The 20,550-nt window shown below is 42.6% G+C and overlaps 1 long non-coding RNA gene across 1 annotated transcript in view; it reads left to right on the plus strand.

Moving 5' to 3' along the window:
- Positions 1-20,550, plus strand: part of LOC107399423 (uncharacterized) — a 182,816-nt gene that overhangs the window by 32,177 nt on the left and 130,089 nt on the right. Inside the window, exons 5-6 of the long non-coding RNA XR_006071065.2 lie at positions 2,792-2,894; positions 3,496-3,665. This is a non-coding gene — a long non-coding RNA (uncharacterized LOC107399423). The remainder of the gene's footprint in view (positions 1-2,791; positions 2,895-3,495; positions 3,666-20,550) is intronic.

Genomic DNA, 20,550 nt, shown 5'->3' on the forward strand with positions numbered 1-20,550 from the left:
GAAGTCAAGGACAGAAGTGTTCCAGTGTCAGGAAAGACTTCACTCCCCTTCCTCTGTTTTGAATTCAAGTTTTCCACCGTTGGATTGTGCCTGCCCACACTGAAGGCACATATCCTCACAGCGACTCAGCCACTCAGATATGGATCTCTTACAGTCCAAATTGTACTTTATGAGTTTCATGAATCCAGTTAGGGTGGCAGCCAAAGTCAACCACTAGTTACTACTGTAAATTTGTCTTTGTGTTATGCTTGTTTCTCCTACTCAGATCATTGATTTGTGTCATAACAAGCCATGGATGTTATTTTTTGAAAATCTTAGTTAAAAATGGAGAGGGTGTGTGTGTGGGGAGGTGATACACACACACACACACACACACACATATATATATATATATACATATATATATTTGTATATACTATCTTGGTTTCCTGTTAGTGGGTCACTCTCTGAAGGAAGGTCAGGGATATTCATGAATCCTTCTGCCTCTTACGTTGATGATGGGCTGCCTCCATTTACTGTTTTACATAGAAAACACATTTACTCGTTTTTCTTTGGGAGTATGGCCACTGGTAGACTGCCCATGCTCCAGTGAATGGTCCCATCCCTATAAGTGTAAGACAACACAAATTGGACTCAGTGGGTTATAAAAAGAAACAAACAAAAAAAACAAAAGAAAGAATATAAAAACATGAAAATATGGTGACCCCTGTCCTTAATTCCAGCATTTTTTGGAGGCTGGGGCATGTGGACCTGTCAGTTCTAAGCTAGCCTAGACTACATAGAAGTGTTAAGCTAACCAGACTACTTAGTATGATTCTATCTGAAAAAAAAAGAAAGAAAAAAGACATCTTTTTATAAGAAAATACCTACAATGTTCATTTTAGTAAGGTTCTAAAAGCTAATAGGTTGTAACAGTTTGTGAAAAAGCAACTATGTTACTTTTTCCTTGAAAACTGTCCCCACCTAAATGAAGTGAGATCCTGGAAGTTTCCCCTTAAAGATGAAGACACAGACCCAGTGTAGTGGCACAGACCTCTAATCCCAGCATTCACAAAGATGAGGCAAAGGGATTTTGAATCCAAGGTCAGCATGAGCTTCCTAGAGAGACCCTATCTCCAGAAACAAACAACAACAAAGATCCCCCAAACAAACAAAAAGACATAGGGCTCTTCTTAGCTCCTGTTTTCCTATCATTCATACACTTTTCAGAAGTTTTGAGTTGTTTCATTTTATTCTTATTCAGTAATGACATCAACTAAGATTATGGATTTCCCCCAACATCTGCCTTTGGAAGAATGAGGCCGTGCATTTGGAAGTGGTGATGGGGACAGCTGGCTCTATAACCCCAGGGATTTTGCAAGGGACTTGTACCTAAATGATTAGGTTAAATCCCTAGATAATAGGAATGGAGACATGGTCCAGCGGGTAAGAGCACTTGCTGCTCTTACAGAGCACCTGACTTCAGTCTCCAGCATGCATGTTGAGTGACTAACAACCACTTGTAACTCCAGCTCTAGGGGATCTAATGCCCTCTTCTAGCCTCCATGGGGACCTACATGCATTTGCACCCCCATATGTATTTATAAATAATGACAAAAAGCTGGAGACATAAACTAAAGGCACCCACATGGTACCTCACAACTGTCTGTGACTCCAGTTCCAGGTATTAGGATGCCCTCTTTTGAGTTCTGCAGGTACTAAGCACACATGTGGTATATACATGCAGACAAAACACTCATACACATAAAATTAAATACATTTTACAGAATTAAAAAATAAAAAACTAAATCTTAAAACCCTAAATGATTAGTTTTTAAAAATTGAGCATTAATTAATCACTTCTATTTTTCTTATGACAAAAGGATACATCCTGTGCATTTTCATGTAACATTGGAAGTTGTGGGGTTTTATGATTAAAAATAGATTTTACAAGTGTATTCAAAATCCCTTTGCCTCATCTTTGTGAATGCTGGGATTAGAGGTCTGTGCCACTACACTGGGCCTGTGTCTTCATCTTTTTTTTTTTTTTTTTTTTTTTGTTTTTTTTGTTTTTTTGTTTTTTCGAGACAGGGTTTCTCTGCGTAGCTTTGCGCCTTTCCTGGAGCTCACTTGGTAGCCCAGGCTGGCCTCGAACTCACAAAGATCCGCCTGGCTCTGCCTCCCGAGTGCTGGGATTAAAGGCGTGCGCCACCACGCCCGGCATGTGTCTTCATCTTTAAGGAGAAACTTCCAGGATCTCACTTCATTTAGGTGGGGACAGTTTGCAAGGACTGCTTAAAGGTGTTCAAGCACTATATCCATTTCCTGTAGGAAATCAGCCAGCCAGCCTGAAGTTCATTTTCTGTGTTTATGTTCATTTTGGCTAAGTGTTTCTACCCAGTGCAGAGGGGTGGGAGGGATGTAGGGTAGGGAACTATGTTCCTGTACACTGTGGTTTCAAGGGACTAGAGAATGACTTGGCTGACCTTTCTCCCTTGGAGCTCTGTGTTGGGGAGACAATGGAGTCAGACACTATGGAAGGGAGCCTGGGCCTCACCATTGTATGGGGATGTGGATTGGCCAGGGACTTAGGTAGTGGTGAGAAAGACTCCTACCTCTCTCCAGTATGAATGGCCTCTCCTCTGCCCCACCTTGCCTCTCTGGGGGCTGCTGAAGGCTAAAGAGGGCAATGCAGGGCACTTCCATAGCATTCTGTATACATTGTCAGTTGCAGAAGGGCTTGGGATCTTTCAATCTAGTCAAGCAGGCTTCCTGTAAAATCTGATCTTTCTTTTTCTGTTCTTTTCAATAGTTCAAGACATATCTGGCTGGCCTTAAATGTACTACCCTGACTAAGCTATCCTTGAATGCACAGAGATCTGCCTACTTCTGCCTCCACAGTACTAGGATTAAAGGTGTGTACCACCATGTCTCTCCTAGAATATGATCTGGACCCTGGGGGACATTCTCCTGAATAGCTAGTCTGAGGGTTCTAGGCTGCTCAAGGAAACCTACTGAAAATGGGAGCCAGCCAGGGGTCCCTGGAGGATATCAGCTACACCACCAGACAGCAGATGGGTGTGGGAAAGGGATAGAGCCAGACACTAGCCCTGGGGAGATAAGAGACTAAGTCCCTGGTGCCCAGGGTCTCAGTCTAACCTTTCCAAGCCTCACTGTTCTGAGATCCCAGACTGTAGGATGGGTACAGATGGATGCTTAGCTGATGCAGGCCCAGAAGAGACCTGTCAGCTCCTGCCTGCTCCCACTGCCCCCAGAACTGCCTCGTGTCAGCTTGTCTTTTCTTGTCACCCATGCCGAGAGCTGTGAGAATGGGAACCAGGCGCTCCCAAACCAGGTCTTATTGGAATCTTGCTATCTGCTGAGCCTCTCTGTGGCCAAACTTCGGGACTCTGGTGTGTGTCAGTTCTAATGTGAGGCTTTGGCCAGGTGGTCTCCTCTCACCTCAGCTTTGCTGTGTATGAAATGGGCCTGAGCAGATCTTCTCTTCTTCCTCAGGATCAAGTGTGATGGTTACTGAAATTGGATATTGGAAAGAGTTACAGTGACATCAAGAACTGAGCAGTGGCAGAGAAAGCACCTGAGGACTTCATGGTCCTGGCTGGATGTCTTTGTGCATTCTTCTTGGCCTGTGGAAACTCCAGTTATCTCAGAATAGCCCCATCCAGGTGACCTCTGCTGAGAACAATCAGACAGCATTTAAATGGATCTGTGTAGTATTAGATAGACCTGGACCTCTGACCTCCAGAGAATTCCTTACCTCTGCCAACCTCATGTTCTTCACATGGGAACTAGGTCATCCTTTGGAGGGGATATGTGGGCTGTGAGTGGTGAACAGCTGGGAGTACTGGGTATGGTGGCAGATGTATACAGGACTATGTTGTGATGTCAGGTGACCATTTTATCAGTTCCCAAGCAGTGGGTAGCCCCCTAGGGGGTAGAATCCCCCAGACTATCTTTCCCTAAAGTTTGGAATGATGCTCAGTGGGCTTCTTTCCGGAAGTGCTGTGGGGAAGCAATGACTACTGGGAATGATTTTAGGTTTTTTTTTTTTTTTTAACTACTTTTTCTTCCTTTTTGAGACATTTCCACAAATCTCTCCTGATGCCAACCTCTCCACTCTTTTTCACAGTCACCTGTAGCCCTTGGTTTATCACAGTCCTTGTTCAGGTCCTTCCCAGAGCAGTAAATTCGCTGTGGGAGCTCAGTCTGTGAAACTCCCTGATGGTTAATCATTTCCCCTGCTCTTCTGTGAAGCCCTTACTCACCTTCAAGACCCTCCCTAGCCCTGGAAATAAATCAGATTATCTCCCTCTCATATGAAGGCAACTATTATTTTCCTTGGGGTTGTTCCTTGTGGAATGGGGTAGAAAACAGCAGGGCTAGCTCAGCTGGGAGCTGAACCCTGCAGTGAAGTCCAGGGTGGCTTCAGCACAGCCTTGTAGCCCTCACCTGGAGAAGTCCCAGGTTGCAGACTCTGATTTGTCTATGAGCAATTAAAAAATCCTTTTTATTCTTTTTTTATTTAAACAAATTATTTGTATATATAGATATTTTGCCTGGAGCTATATGTATATCTGGTGCTGGCAAAAGCCAGAAAAGGGTATCAGATCCTCTTTAATTGGAATTACAGATGTTTTGAGCAGCTATGTGGAAGGGCATGTAGCTATTTGGAAGAGCAGCCAGTGCTCTTAATCTCCGAGCCATCTCTCCACTCCTAAAATCCTTTTTAAATTAGTATATACTCATTGTAAAAAAAAAAAAAAAAAAAAAAAAAGTAATGGGTTCCATTATGAAATTTTCTTTTAAAAAGATTTATTTTTATTTTATATATATACATATATATATGTGTGTATATATATATATATTAATGCTTTGCATGCATATATGCATGTGCATCACATGTGTGCAGTGCTCCCAGAGGCCAGATTCCCTGGAACCGAAGACATCCATGAGTTCCCATTTGAGTGATGGGAACTGACCTGAGTCCTCTGCAACAGCAGTAAGGGCTCTTAATCACTGAGCCATCTCTCCAGACCCTCATTATGACATTTCATACATGTATATTATGCACTTTGATCATAGTCAAACCCTTATCACACTCTCTCTAGTTCTTTCCTTCTACTTTTGTGCTCACCCTCTCCACTTTTTAAATATAGGTTCCACAGTGAGGTAACTAACCATTCAATGTTTGTCTGAGTCTAGTTTATTTCATTTAACATGATGGTCTCTGGTTCTTTATGGTAGATAAAATTCCATTGTGTGCATACACCTCATTGTCTTTCTCCACCCATCTGTTGATGGACAACCAGACATCTTGGTTATAGCGGACAGTTCTGGAGGAGTAAGGCAGAGTGCAAGTGGGCCAGTTTCTTCCTGATTGAGGTTGATGGCTAAACTTTGGGTCCTGAGGGTGATAGCCTGTGGCTGTCTCTTTGTGGGTCTCCACTGGGCTGAGACTGCAAAAATCATTTTCCACCTTGAATGGAATCTCTGTGGTATGGCAGGGTCATCTGAAGTTCTGTTTTTAGGTTTTTTGAGGAATCTCCATAATGATTTCCATAATGGCTGAGCCAGTTTATAACCTACCATTGGGTTGCTGTGGTACAGAAAAAGCCTGTTTCTACTCTGGTGATCAAATGGGCGAACAACCTAACTGTCATGATAGAACTCTCATCTAGTGTCTGATGGAAGCAGATGCAGAGATCTAAGGCCAAGCCCCAGGTGGAGCTCCAAGAGTCCAATCTATGAGAGAGAGGGGGGATTGTATGAGCAAGAGATATCGAGACCATGATTGAAGAGAGCATGGGGACAACTAGCCAAACTAGTGGAAACACATGAACTATGAACCAATAACTAAGGAACCCCCATGGAACTGGACCAGGCCCTCTAGATAAATGAGACAGTTGTTTAGCTTGAACTGTTTAGGGGGACACCCGGCAGTGGGACTAGGACCTGTCCTTTGTGCATGAGTTGGCTTTTGGGAACCTAGTGCCTACGCTGAGACACTTTGCTCAGCCTTGGTGCAGGGAGGAGGGGATTGGACATGCCTCAACTGAATCTGCCAGGCTGAGCTGACTCCCCAGGGGAGACCTTGCCTTGGAGAAGGTGGGAATAGGAGGTGGATTTGGGGAGGGGAGACTGGGGGTGAGGGGAGGGAGGACAGGGGATTTGTGGCTGATACGTAAAATTAAATTAATTATAAAATAAAATATTAAAAAAAAGAAAAAGAAAAATGTTACCCAGGAAGAGCTTAACAATGTCCTGGCTGTTATTGGGTTCATGGGAAGATGAGACCCAGGGCCACAGAGGATGACAGAGCTGACGCTGTAGCCAAGCCCTGAGAAGGACAGTGAAGAAGGATCAGTGGTCTTGACCCCTAGTGTGGTATCTCTCTGAGTGACAAGACACACATACCTGATCTCAGACCTGAGAGCCTAGGTGGTGCTATGTCCAGAATCCTCTGGGACACAGATCTGTTCTCTCTCTCTCTCTCTCTCTCTCTCTCTCTCTCTCTCTCTCTCTCTCTCTCTCTCTCTCTCTCTCTCTCCCTCCCTCCCTCCCTCCCTCCCTCCCTCCCTCCCCCCCTCCCTCCCTCCCTCCCTCCCCCCCCCCCCCTCTCTCTCTCTCTCTCTCTCTCTCTCTCTGTGTGTGTGTGTGTGTGTGTGTGTGTGTGTGTGTGTGTCCACAAAGAGCTCTTTCATCTCCTTAGGTGCTCTGTGGACAGGATTTGGTTGGGGACTCAGAAAAGTTCACCCCTCTCTAAATCCTCAACCAGAATCTGCCCGCCTAGAATCCACATGAAAGGATCTGGGGTGTGGCTCAGCGGTGGAACACTTGCCTAGCCCCACTGACACACACACACACACCTTGGTCTAGCCCCCATTTCAGAAGCTTAATTCTCTGTCCTTACAAGAAAGCCCTGTGACTTGCATGGAGAGTTTGTGCAGCCTCTGGGGGATGGGCTGCTGTCTGCATCCATGAGGACAGCTCGGTTGTAAGAATATAATTTTAGAATCCAGTCTCTGCTAAGGCCATACTATCTACAGTAGTCTCTTCTCACAGATCCCAACAGGCTCCCTACTGAGACATTGTTTGTGAGTCCCTAGCTGACAGACTCTCAGGTTCTAGGATCTCTAGCCTGAGAAGTGACTTTACATCATAAGGGTGTTGGTGGCCTGGCTTCAGGCTTGTGCTGTGAAATCTCCTCCACTCTCAAAAGGTATAAAAACGGGGTGGGGGGTGGGTGGGAAGACCCAACTTCTGGGCTTTAACTCTTCTCTCCAGAATGTCACTGTGCTATCCGTCTGTCTCTGGCTCTAAGGCCTAAACTCTCCTCAGAAAATCCCATTGTGCTGTTGCCTCTCTGTCTGTCTACGGCATTAATGAGTCTTCTAATGAACTCCTTACTCCCCAGTAATCTTTCTCCGTGTCCCTCTTGACCTCCCCCTCCTGAAACCTATCACTCACTCCACAGTGGCTGCTGACTTTCAGGCTAAGCCAGGAGGGACGCAAAGTACCATACTTCATGGTAGTCTCAAGGAGGTGCAAGCCAATGGCTTTGGCTTTATCACAAGTGTCTGCCATGCAGAAAAGATAGGACAAATGTGTTGTTGTTATAGCATGATTGCTTGATTTCAGAACTCAGACATCCAGGCAGCTCAGAGACCAAATGATATCCCCGAGTTTAAGCACCACCTGCAGACATGTTTACTCTTATCCAGGGAGTGCCGAAACCTTAAATAATTGCAACTATTAAAGGATTTAGACGCGTGCGTGCGTGCGTGCGTGCGTGCGTGCGTGTGTGTGTGTGTGTGTGTGTGTGTGTGTGTGTGTGTGTGTTGTGTTGTGTTGTGTACAATAAAAAACAAAAGCAAAAAAACAAAAAAAAATCCAGGACAAATGTGTTGTTGTTATAGCATGATTGCTTGATTTCAGAACTCAGACATCCAGGCAGCTCAGAGACCAAATGATATCCCCGAGTTTAAGCACCACCTGCAGACATGTTTACTCTTATCCAGGGAGTGCCGAAACCTTAAATAATTGCAACTATTAAAGGATTTAGACGCGTGCGTGCGTGCGTGCGTGCGTGCGTGCGTGCGTGTGTGTGTGTGTGTGTGTGTGTGTGTGTGTGTTGTGTTGTGTTGTGTACAATAAAAAACAAAAGCAAAAAAACAAAAAAAAATCCAGGACAAATGTGTTGTTGTTATAGCATGATTGCTTGATTTCAGAACTCAGACATCCAGGCAGCTCAGAGACCAAATGATATCCCCGAGTTTAAGCACCACCTGCAGACATGTTTACTCTTATCCAGGGAGTGCCGAAACCTTAAATAATTGCAACTATTAAAGGATTTAGACGCGTGCGTGCGTGCGTGCGTGCGTGCGTGCGTGCGTGCGTGTGTGTGTGTGTGTGTTGTGTTGTGTTGTGTACAATAAAAAACAAAAGCAAAAAAACAAAAAAAAATCCAGGTTTTTAAAAGCTGTCCAGTGGGATTGAAAATGAAATTAGTTGGGCTAAGGTCTGGGATTGTCAGTTTACTGGTACTTGGAATGCTGGCCAGAAACTTCCCACCTTCTTTTGGGAGCACCTCAGTTTTGTTTGAGTTTAGAGATCCACAGGGTTTCCTGGAGTCTTTTCCCACTTGCTGGAATAGCTGCCCTGGGATTGCCTCCTGCCTAGATCTTAAGAGGGTCCCTGCTGCTCAGAGAACTGTGTGTTTTTCCTGATGGCATAAAATATGTCTAGTGCAGAGCTGGCCCCTACACATCCTATCCTGGAAACAGAGTTAAGAGCAAGCAGGAAGGCTGATGGAACAAAACAAGGCCTTTCTCTGCTGGTTCATTTTGGTCTTTCAAAGGTCCTTAAACTTGTATGTATCCTTAAATACCCCATAATTAAGCTCTGGAAGTGGGAGGTTGAAGGATGGGGCCACATAAAGAATCCTGCAGCTTTTCTTACATAACCCTCAACCAATGAGTGGGATTGGAGGACCCTCTCAAGAGGCAGGGTGCTCAGCATCTTGTCTCCAAGAGGCCCTGCCAGGACACAACTTTAGGAGCTGCTTGATTCTATTTGTGGGTTTTAGATTTCAAGTAAGCCTGCCTGAGATGGTCTCTCAGTGCGGTGACTCCTCCCCTTGAGTAGTTGGGTATCTTGTTCCAAGCAAATCAACTCCTCTGAGGCTCCAGTTTCTCCAGTTGTGAGGACACAAGACTGTTAAGAGTTCCACGCCTTCTAGAACATCAATTGCCAGTGTTAAATTTTACTTTCTTTGGTTGTGGTGAGAATGGAACTGGGACCTTGAAATTACAAGTGTTCTGCACTGAGTCAGGACCCCAGCTCCTCACTGGTGGATCTAGACAAGCACTCTGCACCACACTCCAGTCCTTCACTGGTAGAATATAGACAAATGCTATAAAACTGAGCCATGCCCTCAGCTCCATTGATGATAAAAAAATCACTACTCTCATCTTAAAGGAAATAAGAGAGTTTAATCTAGAGCCTTATTGAGTGGCCATGGCCCAGGAACATAGATTCAGGTCACCCCTAATTCCATGCTCCAACGTGGAAGCATTCTCATGAAGTTTTATAGTTTTATAGAACAAAGGGAGTCATAAATCAAGGCAAGTAAAGTTTAAGATACATTGGTGGCTACATCAGAGAGGCAGGTACAGTGAGACAGGGAAGTTTTCTATAGCTCCAAGATGCTATCTCAGATTTTGGGTTGGTGGAAGCTAGTGTTCTGCTAAGTTAATAGATTCTAAAATGTCTTATTTATTACTCACAGGATGCTAGTTCAGACACAGAGGTGGGCAAGGAATGGCTATTCTGGGGAGGCTAGAGCTAGCCCTAGATAAGATAACTAGCCTTTGGATCTGCAACATTCCAATTTCTCTACAGTACTGAGATTCTAAGCAGACAATCAGTCTTTGCAACCACAAATTCTTTTCAGGAGTTTTTATTCTTACTACTTACTTGTGGATTGTAGGCAAGTGCTCTACCACTGAGCCACACTCCCAGGCCCTCACTGGGGGGTTCTATAGGCTGTGCAGCATGCTCCAGGTTTCTAGCTTTTGTAAGCTGTCACCCATGATGGCATGGACTTTTGGTGATACATTGGAGTGTTTTCTGCTCCTGTAAGTAACCCCAGTAAAACTCATTGGCTGGCTCACCAAGTGGGAATTTGGTGGTATTTCTACTTCGGTTTGTCCTGGGCTCCCAATCTGGGGTGATAGACATTTGTTTATATCTCACCAAGAATAGTGTTAACACAACAGTAATTTTTCAGCTTTTCAAACCACATCACTCCAAGGTTGTAATTTACCATGTTCGGGGGTTTTAAAAATACAAGTTAGTTCACCTATTTTCTTACCTTAGCCTTTCTTTTTGTAAATACACCCATGAGGTAGTTTGGAAGGCGCATTGTTCAGGTTTAGGCATGAAAGGAGTGCTGATTAGGAGATATTGAAAGGTCATTGTTTGAGATCTCCCTGAGAAAATGGAGCAGTGTCTCCATAGGTGATCTTCACGGTGATTCTGACCTTGTCAGTTGTATTGAAGTTCTTGATTTTCAGCCAGCAAGTGCCAAGGTTGGGGTGGCTCCGCTCTCCTCCCATGTTGCCATGCCTTCTTCCCCTGCCTCAGTTCGACTCTGTCCTTATCTTGGGCACTTCGAGGGATACCTTTGTCTCCATGGGCCTCAGGCGGGAGGAGGGAGCTTAGTGAGAACGCAGCTGGCCTTTATCTGCAACTGCAGCAGTGTCCCCAGGGAGGTGACAGAGCAACTGTGCCTCCTGGAGCCTTCACCTCCGGAGGCCTGGGGTGGTGGCACTGACGGTGAAATTAAAATCCTCTCCCTCCCTTATCAGCTTCCCCAGAAGCCTGTCTCGGAGGCAGTGCTTACTCCAAGCCAGCCAGGGTGTCTAAATATCAGTATCTTTTCCACAGCCCAGGCTTCGAAGTCACAGGTGCTTAGAAGGGGCTTTAAAAATGAGTATTTACTGCTTTTGTTCAGCTTATAAATGTCATACATGTTTACCAGGAATAATTTAGGAAATATGTGAAAAAAGTAAATAAAAGAATAAAACCCTCCACAATGCCTCTCTGAGACAGATATTCTAAACTCGGAGAAATTCTATTTAGACTTTACCTACTTTCTTCATTCCTTCTCTCATTCATTCTTTCTTTAGTTTTTTTGTTTTTTTGGGTTTTTTTTTTGCTATAAAGTAAGTAAAAAAAAATAATAATACAGGTAAAATATAGCTCTAACTCAAAGTCTTTTTTTCTATTTATTAAGAGATTTTCTACTCGTTTTACATATCAACCACAGATTCCCCTGTCCTCCCTTCTCCTACCCCCCATTCTCACCTCCTCCAAGGCAAGGTCTCCCCTGGGGAGTCAGCAGAGCCTGGTACATTTAGCTGAGGCAGGCCCAATCCCCTCCTCCCTGCACTAAGGCTGAGCAAAGTGTCTCAGCACCAAGGACAGGTCCCCTGGTCTCATTGCCTGGGGGCCCCCTAAACAGTTCAAGCTAATCAACTGTCTCCTTATCTGGAGGGCCTTGTCCAGTTTCATGGGGGCTCCTCAGTTATTGGTTCACAGTTCATGTGTTTCCACTAGTTTGGCTAGTTGTCTCTGTACTTTTTCCAATCATGGTCTTGATATCTCTTGCTCATATGAGCCCTCCTCTCTCTTGTCAATTAGATCATGGAGTTCCACCTGTGGCTTGGCCTTAGATCTTTGCATCTGCTTCCATCAGGCACTAGATGAGGGTTCTATCATGACAGCTAGGGTGTTCAGTCATCCAATCACCAGAATAGGTCAGCTCAGGCAACCTCTTGACCATTGCTAGTAGTCTATAGTGGAGTCATCTTTGTGGATTTCTGGTGACCTCTCTAGCACTCTGCTTCTTCGTATTCCATGATATCTTCATTTATCATGGTATCTCTTTCCTTGTTCTCCCACTCTGTTCCTGATGCAGATAGGACCTCCTGCTCCCCTAAGCTCTCTTTCCCTGACCTTGCCCTCCATTATCCCCTGACTCCCAGTTTGCTCATGAAGATCTCAACTACTTCTTCATTGTTGGGCAATCCCTGTGTCTTTCCTAGGGTCTAACTCATAGTCTTATCAGGAATCTACCTTTTAATGGCCTTCTACCTTTCCTCTCCCCTCTCTCTTCCCTACTCTTTCCTCTTCTTACTTCAGGAATCTGGCTGCGGGCCAGTTGAAGCCCTTCAGGTCACCTCCTAAAATAGTATGCATCCATCATTATCTGTTGTACGTAGTTTTGATTTTGATGTTCAGTTTGCCTGTTCTATTATAGATTATATGGCTTTGTTGTTGATGATATGTGTGTGTGTGTTCACTACACACATGTGTGCATGCACACACACACACACACACACACACACACACACACACACACATATATATATATATATATGAGAGGTAGAAAAAGTTTTTGGACCATGAAGAACTGCCACCATGGAGCCAGTCTTCACTCCACCTTCTGCCCACGAAGGTTTTTAACTGATGATCCCCTTGCCTTCATTTCCCAAGTAGCTGGGACTAAAGGCCTGTGACAACAGGCTGTTGGCTCCTTTCTGTAGAAGTCTCTCTGGAGTTGTTACTTACTCTTAAGTCATTGCTCTTTATAGTCTGTCCATATGTTTTTAGTTGTAATGGCTTGGAGAAATACTCTTTGGTCTTAGTCTTGATCACCCAGGTACTGACTTTCAAAATGACTATCATCGTGGTTAGGGTTTTTTGTTTTTTTTTTTTTTTTGTCAACTTGATATAACCTAGAGAGAATTTCAAGTGAAGAACTGCCCCCCAAAAGATTAGCCTGTGTCTGTATGTGGGGGACACTTTCTCGATTGGTAATTGACTTAGGAGGGCCTGGCCCACTGTTGGTAGCACCATCCCCCAACAGGTGGGTCTAGACTGTATAAGAAAGCTAGCTGAGCATGAGCCAGTGAGCAAACTAGTAAGCAGAGCTTCTCATGGTTTCTGATCCAGTTCCTGTCCTGACCTCCTGTGATATACTGTGACGTGGAAGTGTAAGCTGAAATAAAGCCCATCTTTCCCTAAGTTATTTTTGATGATTGTGTTCATCACAACAGAAAACAGAAAACTGGGACGGTTGTTACATAATTCTTCTGTTTCTGCTACAGATATATCTACTTGGCTATTCTTTTGAAATAAGTGACTCTCCAGTGCATTAAATATTTCTCTTGATAGTGGTGTTTGCTTTCCTTCTGTGTAAAATGCTTCAGTAAGCTCTGCTGATACTTATGTTAGATTTTGGTGTAGCAGAAGCAAAATACTCCCAAGAACAAATTAAAAGGAGCGGGGTGGGGGCAGAGGGTTAGTTGGTTGTTGGAAGGCTCCTGTTCATCATGGTTGGGAGGGAGGTGTGGACAGAAGCCTTGGCGACCATGGCAGACAGGAAGCAGAGGTGAACCTCTGCAGACATGGCACCAATCAGGCCCCATCTTCTATAGCTCAATCACCTCCTAGGAGGCTTCAAATTTGAGTCCATCAATGGATTAAACGATTCATTTAGACAGAGTGCTCATGATCCAAGTATCTCCAGAATCAAGATCTTGTTAAATTTATTAACATAAAAATAGAAGAATCCCAGCGCTTGAGAGATAGAGGGAGGAGGATTGGAATTTCACCAATCTTGGTGTCTCACAATCCAATTAAGTTGGCCATCCAAATTGACCATCTCAGGTGGCCATTCAGAAAGGTCTTGCATTCTGTTTGTGCCATTAACACACATCTCCCAGCTTGTACTTAAAGATTTGTATGTGAAATCTTCAGAGATGTGGGCTGTGGAGCTACTGCTGAGTTAGAGAGCTAGACACACTTGGACTTGACGCCCTTCCTGCACCGGCGAGTCAGTAAACAGGCAAGGTAGAAAGTCTAACAACCCAGCTCCTGCCAGACAATCCTTCTCTCACTGCTCTCGCTCCCTCCTGATAAAACACTTATATTCTAATCCTTGCTGTATGTGGGGGACACTTTCTCGATTGGTAAAAGCATTTCTTCCTTTGAGACTTTTGAGTTTGGTTTTCTTGAGTAGTGCAACATTCATGTTCATGACTTCAATTGTACAAATGTATTTCAGACAGGATCTCATGTAGTCCAGGCTGACCTTGAACTCACTATGTATATGACCTTGAAGTTCTGATCCTTCTGCCTCTACAGCCCAGGGATTTCTTCAGTTGTTTTATGTTAATAAATGTATTGGGAACTATATTCACTTTATTCTATACCAGATCACTCGCCTTTAGTCCTAGCTATTAACCTTTTTTGTCATTAATGCTTTCATTTTGTTTATTCATTTGTTTGTTTCTTGTGGCTTATGAGGATGAAACCCAGGGCATGCTGGGCAAGCTCTACCACTGAGCCATATATTCAGCTCTATTTGTGTTTTTAGCATGAGTAATTTAATTTAAAATCATTATATTTTCCTAGTTTGTCAGTTTTTAGTCTAATTGCATTGGGGTCTGCACATAGGAGGCCAGGAGTGGTAGAACTTGACAGGCTTCTGTGGTATCTGCCTATGAGGCTATTTATTTGTAAGTCTTCCTTATTTTGTTGGAGAGAATGCATACCTCTCATTGCCCATGGCACAATTCTCTACATATCCATTATATCAAGTTTGCTACCATGTCATACAAATTTCTCTATCATAAGTAATTTTTTTTCTGCAGTAACAATTTCAGAGAGAATGGGTTAGACTTTCCTACACCGATCATAAATTTATCAGTTTCTTTTTGGAATTTTGTCAGTTTTGCTTCATTTATTTTTGAGCCTCGGTTGCAGTGAGGTACATAAAATTCCCAGCTCTCATATCTGCTCTCGGAGTCTCTTCCATTCATAATCACAGAGTCTTTTATCTCCGTAAATGCTTTTTGCGCTAAGTTTGATAGGATCTGCTCCTAGAATTGCTGTCCTCTTCTGCTTCCCTGCTCCCACTATCTGGGCTACTGTGGCTGTGCACGCCTACCCCTCCCAGCTCTGCAGGCCTGCAGGATGGCTGGGTTACCATGTGTGTGACTGAGCAACAAATGATTAGACTCAGAAAAATCCAATCTGTTGGATTCTATCTTCTGATTTGTACCTTAAATGGGTTTAAATTTATTACAAATACCATCGTAAGATTTGTGTGTGTGTGTGTTTATTATGTTAGTTTTACATGTTTTTTGCTCCCCTCTCTGTTCTCCTTTCTGTTCTACTTGATTAAAGCTTATTGATTCCCCTTTGCCAAATAAAAACTCAAGTTTTTATTTCTATTTTTAAAATAATTGTAATTCTTACATATTTTGGAAACTTAAGTTACAGAAAATTGTAAGAAACAAAAAATTCCCTAAAACATCAGTATTTTTACCACCAGAAATGAATCACTTAGTATTTTGACATTACTTCCAGAAAAATTTTCTATTGTTTTTGTAAATATGAAATATACTTATTACGAAATTTTAAAATAAAGCAGAAATAAGCAATGAAGAAAGGCTAAAAAGTTGTCTAGGGTGGAGGGATGGCTCAGTTGATAATGATCTTACTTTGTAAGCATGAGGATCCAAGTTTAATCCCCAGAACTCTCATAGAACTACTGAGCACTGTAGCAGAAACTTTCCATCTCAGCACTTGGAAGCACAGGACGACCCCTGGGCTCCCTGGCTGCCTAGTACAGCCTACCTGGTAACCTCCAAGCCAGTGAGAAGCCTTGTCCCTAAGGGAGTGGACACTGTTTCTGAGAATGAAGCTTGAACTTGTCATATGGCCTCCACATGCACACTCATACTTGTGCATGTCCCACATACCCATGAGGTACATGAAATCCCCAGCTCTCATATCTGTTCGTGGAGTCCCTTCTGTTTATAACCACCAAGTGTTCATCTCTGTCAACTCTTTTAATGTTAAGTTCTGTAGTGTCAACTCCTGGAATTGCTATACAAAATATAGATTTTATGTATGCAATAACATATGCAGTCTGTTGTCTTTCTGAGTCTGGCTTATTTGCCTTCATGATGGTTTCCATGATAAACTCCAGCCATAATTTTGTCATGTTATTTCATGAATAATAGCTTCCTCATGGCTAATGGCCCCTTTCTAGTTTCCTGGCTTCAACAGGCATCCCAAGTTAGACACACAAATCTAAAGATTGGAAGCTAGTATCCACACATGAGAGACAACATGCAGTTTGTCTTTCTGGGTCTGGGTGACCTTGCTCAGTATAACTGTCTCCAGTCTATCTATTTTCTTACAGTTTTCATAATTTTACTTTTCCTTGCAGCTGAGTAAAGTCCCATAGTTGGCTAGTTTGTGTCTCTTTGCAGGTGAATTGAAGTAATTTACATTTAAAGTTTTTATTCAGAGAGATTTACTGATTCCTGTAATTTTGATTGGTTGTTTTCTATGTGGCTTTGTTATTGTCTGTTCTTTTTTTTTTTTCTCCCTCTTTTTTTAGGGATTTGCTGGCTATTGAGTTGGATGTGACAGATTTCTTTTTGCCTCTCCTTTATTCTTTCTTTTTCCTGAGACATGGTTTCTCTGTGTAACTCTAGCTGTCCTGAAACTAGCTCTGTAGACCAGGCTGGCCTTGAACTCAAAGAGATTCACCTGCTTCTGCCTTCTGAGTGCTGGGATTAAAGGTGTGCACCACCACTGCCCAGATCTATTTTTCAAATTTCAGTTGAAATATAGTTCTATCATTTTCATTCCTTTTCTCCCATGTCTGCCTCTCCCTTACATATATGTGTGTGTGTAGTTGTCTGTGTGTGTGTGTGTGTGTGTGTGTGTGTGTGTGTGTGTGTGTGTATAGTTATATAAAGATATAACTACAACTTGCTATTTTTGTCCATTCAGTGTTGCCTGCATATATGTTTGCAGGGAAGACCACCTGGTATTGCATACACAATCAGGAGGCTCATCGTTGGAAAAGATCAATTCTCCCTCTCTCAGCCATTATTAATTATAGCTCTTTATCTGGGGTAGGGACCCTTGAGATTTTGCCCCCACCCTCCATGTTGGGGTGTTAACTGATGTTGAAATTGTTCAGGTCTTATTTAGGTAGCCATGTTGTTGAGATTTCATGGGTGCAGCATTCTGCCATAGCTAGAAGGCACAATCTCACAGCAATGTTTCCTGAGCCTTGGGTGCAGGGCTTGTGTTGTAGACGTATCAACTGGTACTGGACACCACACAGTCACTACCCTTTGTTTTGATTAGTTGTGACTTTCTGCAATGTTCCCTGTCTGCTGCAAAGAGAACCTTCTTGGGTGAGGGGTGAGACCTGCACTTATTGGACTGGCCTAGAGCACAGAATGTCTTTTTTTTTTTTTTTGTCACGGTCACACTATGTAATCCTGATTGGGTCTTGCTATGTAGACTTGAACTCTGCCTGTCTCTGCTTCCTGAGGTCTATGATTAAAGGTGTGTGCCACCATGTCAGACCTAAAATGTTTTCTTTTTTGTACTGTCATAATTGAGAGCAGCCTAATTTCTCCTCTGCTTATAGCACCCCATGCTTTAGTATCCTACTGTTTCTGCTTGGGTATTACCAAGTACCACAGTTTGTCTTGAAATGTCTGTATTTTATTTTTTATGTTAAGAGATAGCTTTGCTGAGTCCAGCTATCCTGGTTGTGGTTGACAATTATTTACTCTCCAGGCTTGAGAAAAATCATCTCATGCCTTCCTGACTTTCAGGGTTGCAAATGAGAGATCTGATGTTATTCTAATGTGTTCACTTTTGCAGATGAGGTGGTGTTCTTTCTTATAGCTTTTAATGTGTGTGTGTGTGTGTGTGTGTGTGTGTGTGTGTGTGTGTGTGTGTGTGTGTGTTGTAGTTTTGACATAACTATAATATGTAGTCAAGAGATTCTTCTCATGCCATGTCTATTTGGAGTTTTAAATACTTCTTGTGTTTGAATGCTCACTTCTTTCTCTGGATTTGAGGCCATTTTGGGGTATAATTTAATTGAAAATCCTTTATGCCATTAGTGTTTATCTCAGCTCCTCTGTCGTGCAGATTCTTTGGCATGGTCACTTTTTCTTGTTTCTGAGTTCTTAGATGCCATGGTCATGCTCATTTATTTTGTTTTTCCTTGCTCACACTTAGGAGTGATATTTCTTTGACCTCATCCTCCATTTTTGATATTCCCTCTTTTGCTTGGTTGAACCTATTGGTAATACTTTCTACTGTGTATATGTTTGATCCTCATTGAGTTTTTTATTCCAAAATTTCTATTTGTTTTTCTTTCAAAATTTCAGTTATTCTTTTGAGCCTGTCTTCCTTCTTGGTGACTTTCATCCATTTCTCATTTATTTAGCTGAGTTTCATCTCCAGGTTCTGGATTGAATTGGTCTCCCTGTTTGTAACATTCACTTTTTTTACTGTTAAATGTTTGAAATCTCTAGCTCACATTTTATTGCAGTATCTTTCAATACAGTATTAGAAAGTTACAGTCTTTGGGAGATGATAATATCTTTTCTTTTTTCATAGTTCTTTTATTTCAATAGTATATTCTATGCATTTAAAAAAGGTGCTATCTGTTCTGTGTTACTTGAGGATTCTCCCATTGAACCGCCTATTCTTGAGTGCTAACTCCCCACCCAACGCTGCTCATTGGGGTGAAAATAGTTATGCTAGCAACAATATCAAATTGTTCAAGACACAATACACATTTAAATTTGACTAAAGGGAGATGGCTCAGTGCTTAAGACTGGAGGGCCAGCCTCCAGGCAGCATGAGAATATACAAAAATATCTACAAATGGGGCAAGGGCTAGACTTTTTTATCTGAGGGGAAAATAAGGAAAGCCACTTTCTGATGGCAACTTTCTCTTTTACTTCAACTTGAAAAAATCCTCTCTGAAAATCTCTCTTGCTCTCTCTCCTGCCTAGCTACTTATCCTTTCTCCTCAGCCCCCTCTGTACACCCACCCACACATTCACAGACTCACTCACACACACTCTCACTTCAACAGCCAAACTCTGGACAATTACATTTTACATTTTCAGGGTCGGACCCATTCTCATAACACATGATAAATCACACGATTTTTCTCAGGCTAGAGAGGTCACACTGACAGGCTAGTGAGTAACGGTTGGCCATGAACATAGCTCTGAGTTGGTCAGGCTTGCCAGATAGAAAATTACATTGAAATTCAGGACTTAACAATAAGCAATTAGGTGATTGAACCTTGGGGTTGGGAGTATGTGCAGAAAGTCCATTACTGCAGAGGGTTATGTCTATCAAAGTTGCTTCAAGTCTGACCTTGATTCAGCAATAAACACCTGGGGATTTGTCTTTGTGTATTCGCTTCAGGGGCAGCCAGTCAGTTTTGAATTTCTTCTGAAGTCTAAAATTAGCTGTCTTCATGACTGAGAATACTGTTACTTTCCTATATCAGTTATGAAAAATATTCTAGTATTATTTCTATTCATCAGAATTATACAGCTTAAGCAGAAATCATCTTCCTGACCATCCACAGCTATATGTGTGCCCAAAGATGGAATATTTTGTCGAGATAAACATACAAGCCATTGGAAAAATACAGCAGTTTTTAGGGAAGAAATATCATGGCACAGAGAGAAATTACAGACAGGAGCAACCAGTCATTTATAGTCAGTGACCCTACGGCCTTGCCAGGTGGGCTCCCTATCCAAAAGTTATTTATCTGGTAGGTCGACCTGTTGAATACTAGTTGTCACCTCCTGTACATTTCCACAGCCTCTGGTAAAGCCATTGCTACCAGTAGCTCTCAACAGTCAAGAGTGCTTGCTGCCCAGTCACGGTGTTCTGAATTCAAATCCAGAATCTACATCACAAGCAAGACATTGCTTCACAAACACATCTCAATCTAGTGTTGGTGAGTGGCGCTGCAGCTTGCTGGCTTCCACTCTATCCAAACACAAAAACACAGGCTTCATATTCAGGGAGAGACCCTGACTCAAAAGAATAAGCAGAGAATGATAGAAGAGGAATACCCGACACCTTCCCCTGGCCTCTATGTGCATTCACACATGGGTACACACACATGTACATATACATCATATGGACACATACCCTCCACCACATACTTGATTAGTAATCTTCAGCTATCACAGAAAACTGATCTAGATTGTGCTATGAAGTTAATAATCATCAGCAAATAGCAAATGAATGACTTAAAAACATAGGAGGAAAAGAAGAAACAAGGTTAAATAAATGAAAAGAAAAAGAAGTGGAGTGGAGAAGAATGTTACAGAGAAGGAAAAAAATCAAGAAATTAGAAAATATGAAATAAATCAAGTTTAGTAATCAGGTGGGAGGTATCTCTGTGTTGTGATTTCAGTATATTAGATTTTTATGAAACACATTTGTTCTACTGTTTTAGCTTCTCCATGTGTTTTTTTTAATATAGGGAAAATGTTTTGAATTTTATGTTTGAATACATTTTTGTTCTATTAAAAATCCCCTCAGTATATGTGTGTGTATGTGTGTGTGTGTGTGTGTGTGTGTGTGTGTGTGTGTGTTTGCGTGTGCACGCACGTG

This window comes from Peromyscus maniculatus, chromosome 1 (assembly GCF_049852395.1).
Source record: "Peromyscus maniculatus bairdii isolate BWxNUB_F1_BW_parent chromosome 1, HU_Pman_BW_mat_3.1, whole genome shotgun sequence".
NCBI lineage: Eukaryota > Metazoa > Chordata > Mammalia > Rodentia > Cricetidae > Peromyscus > Peromyscus maniculatus.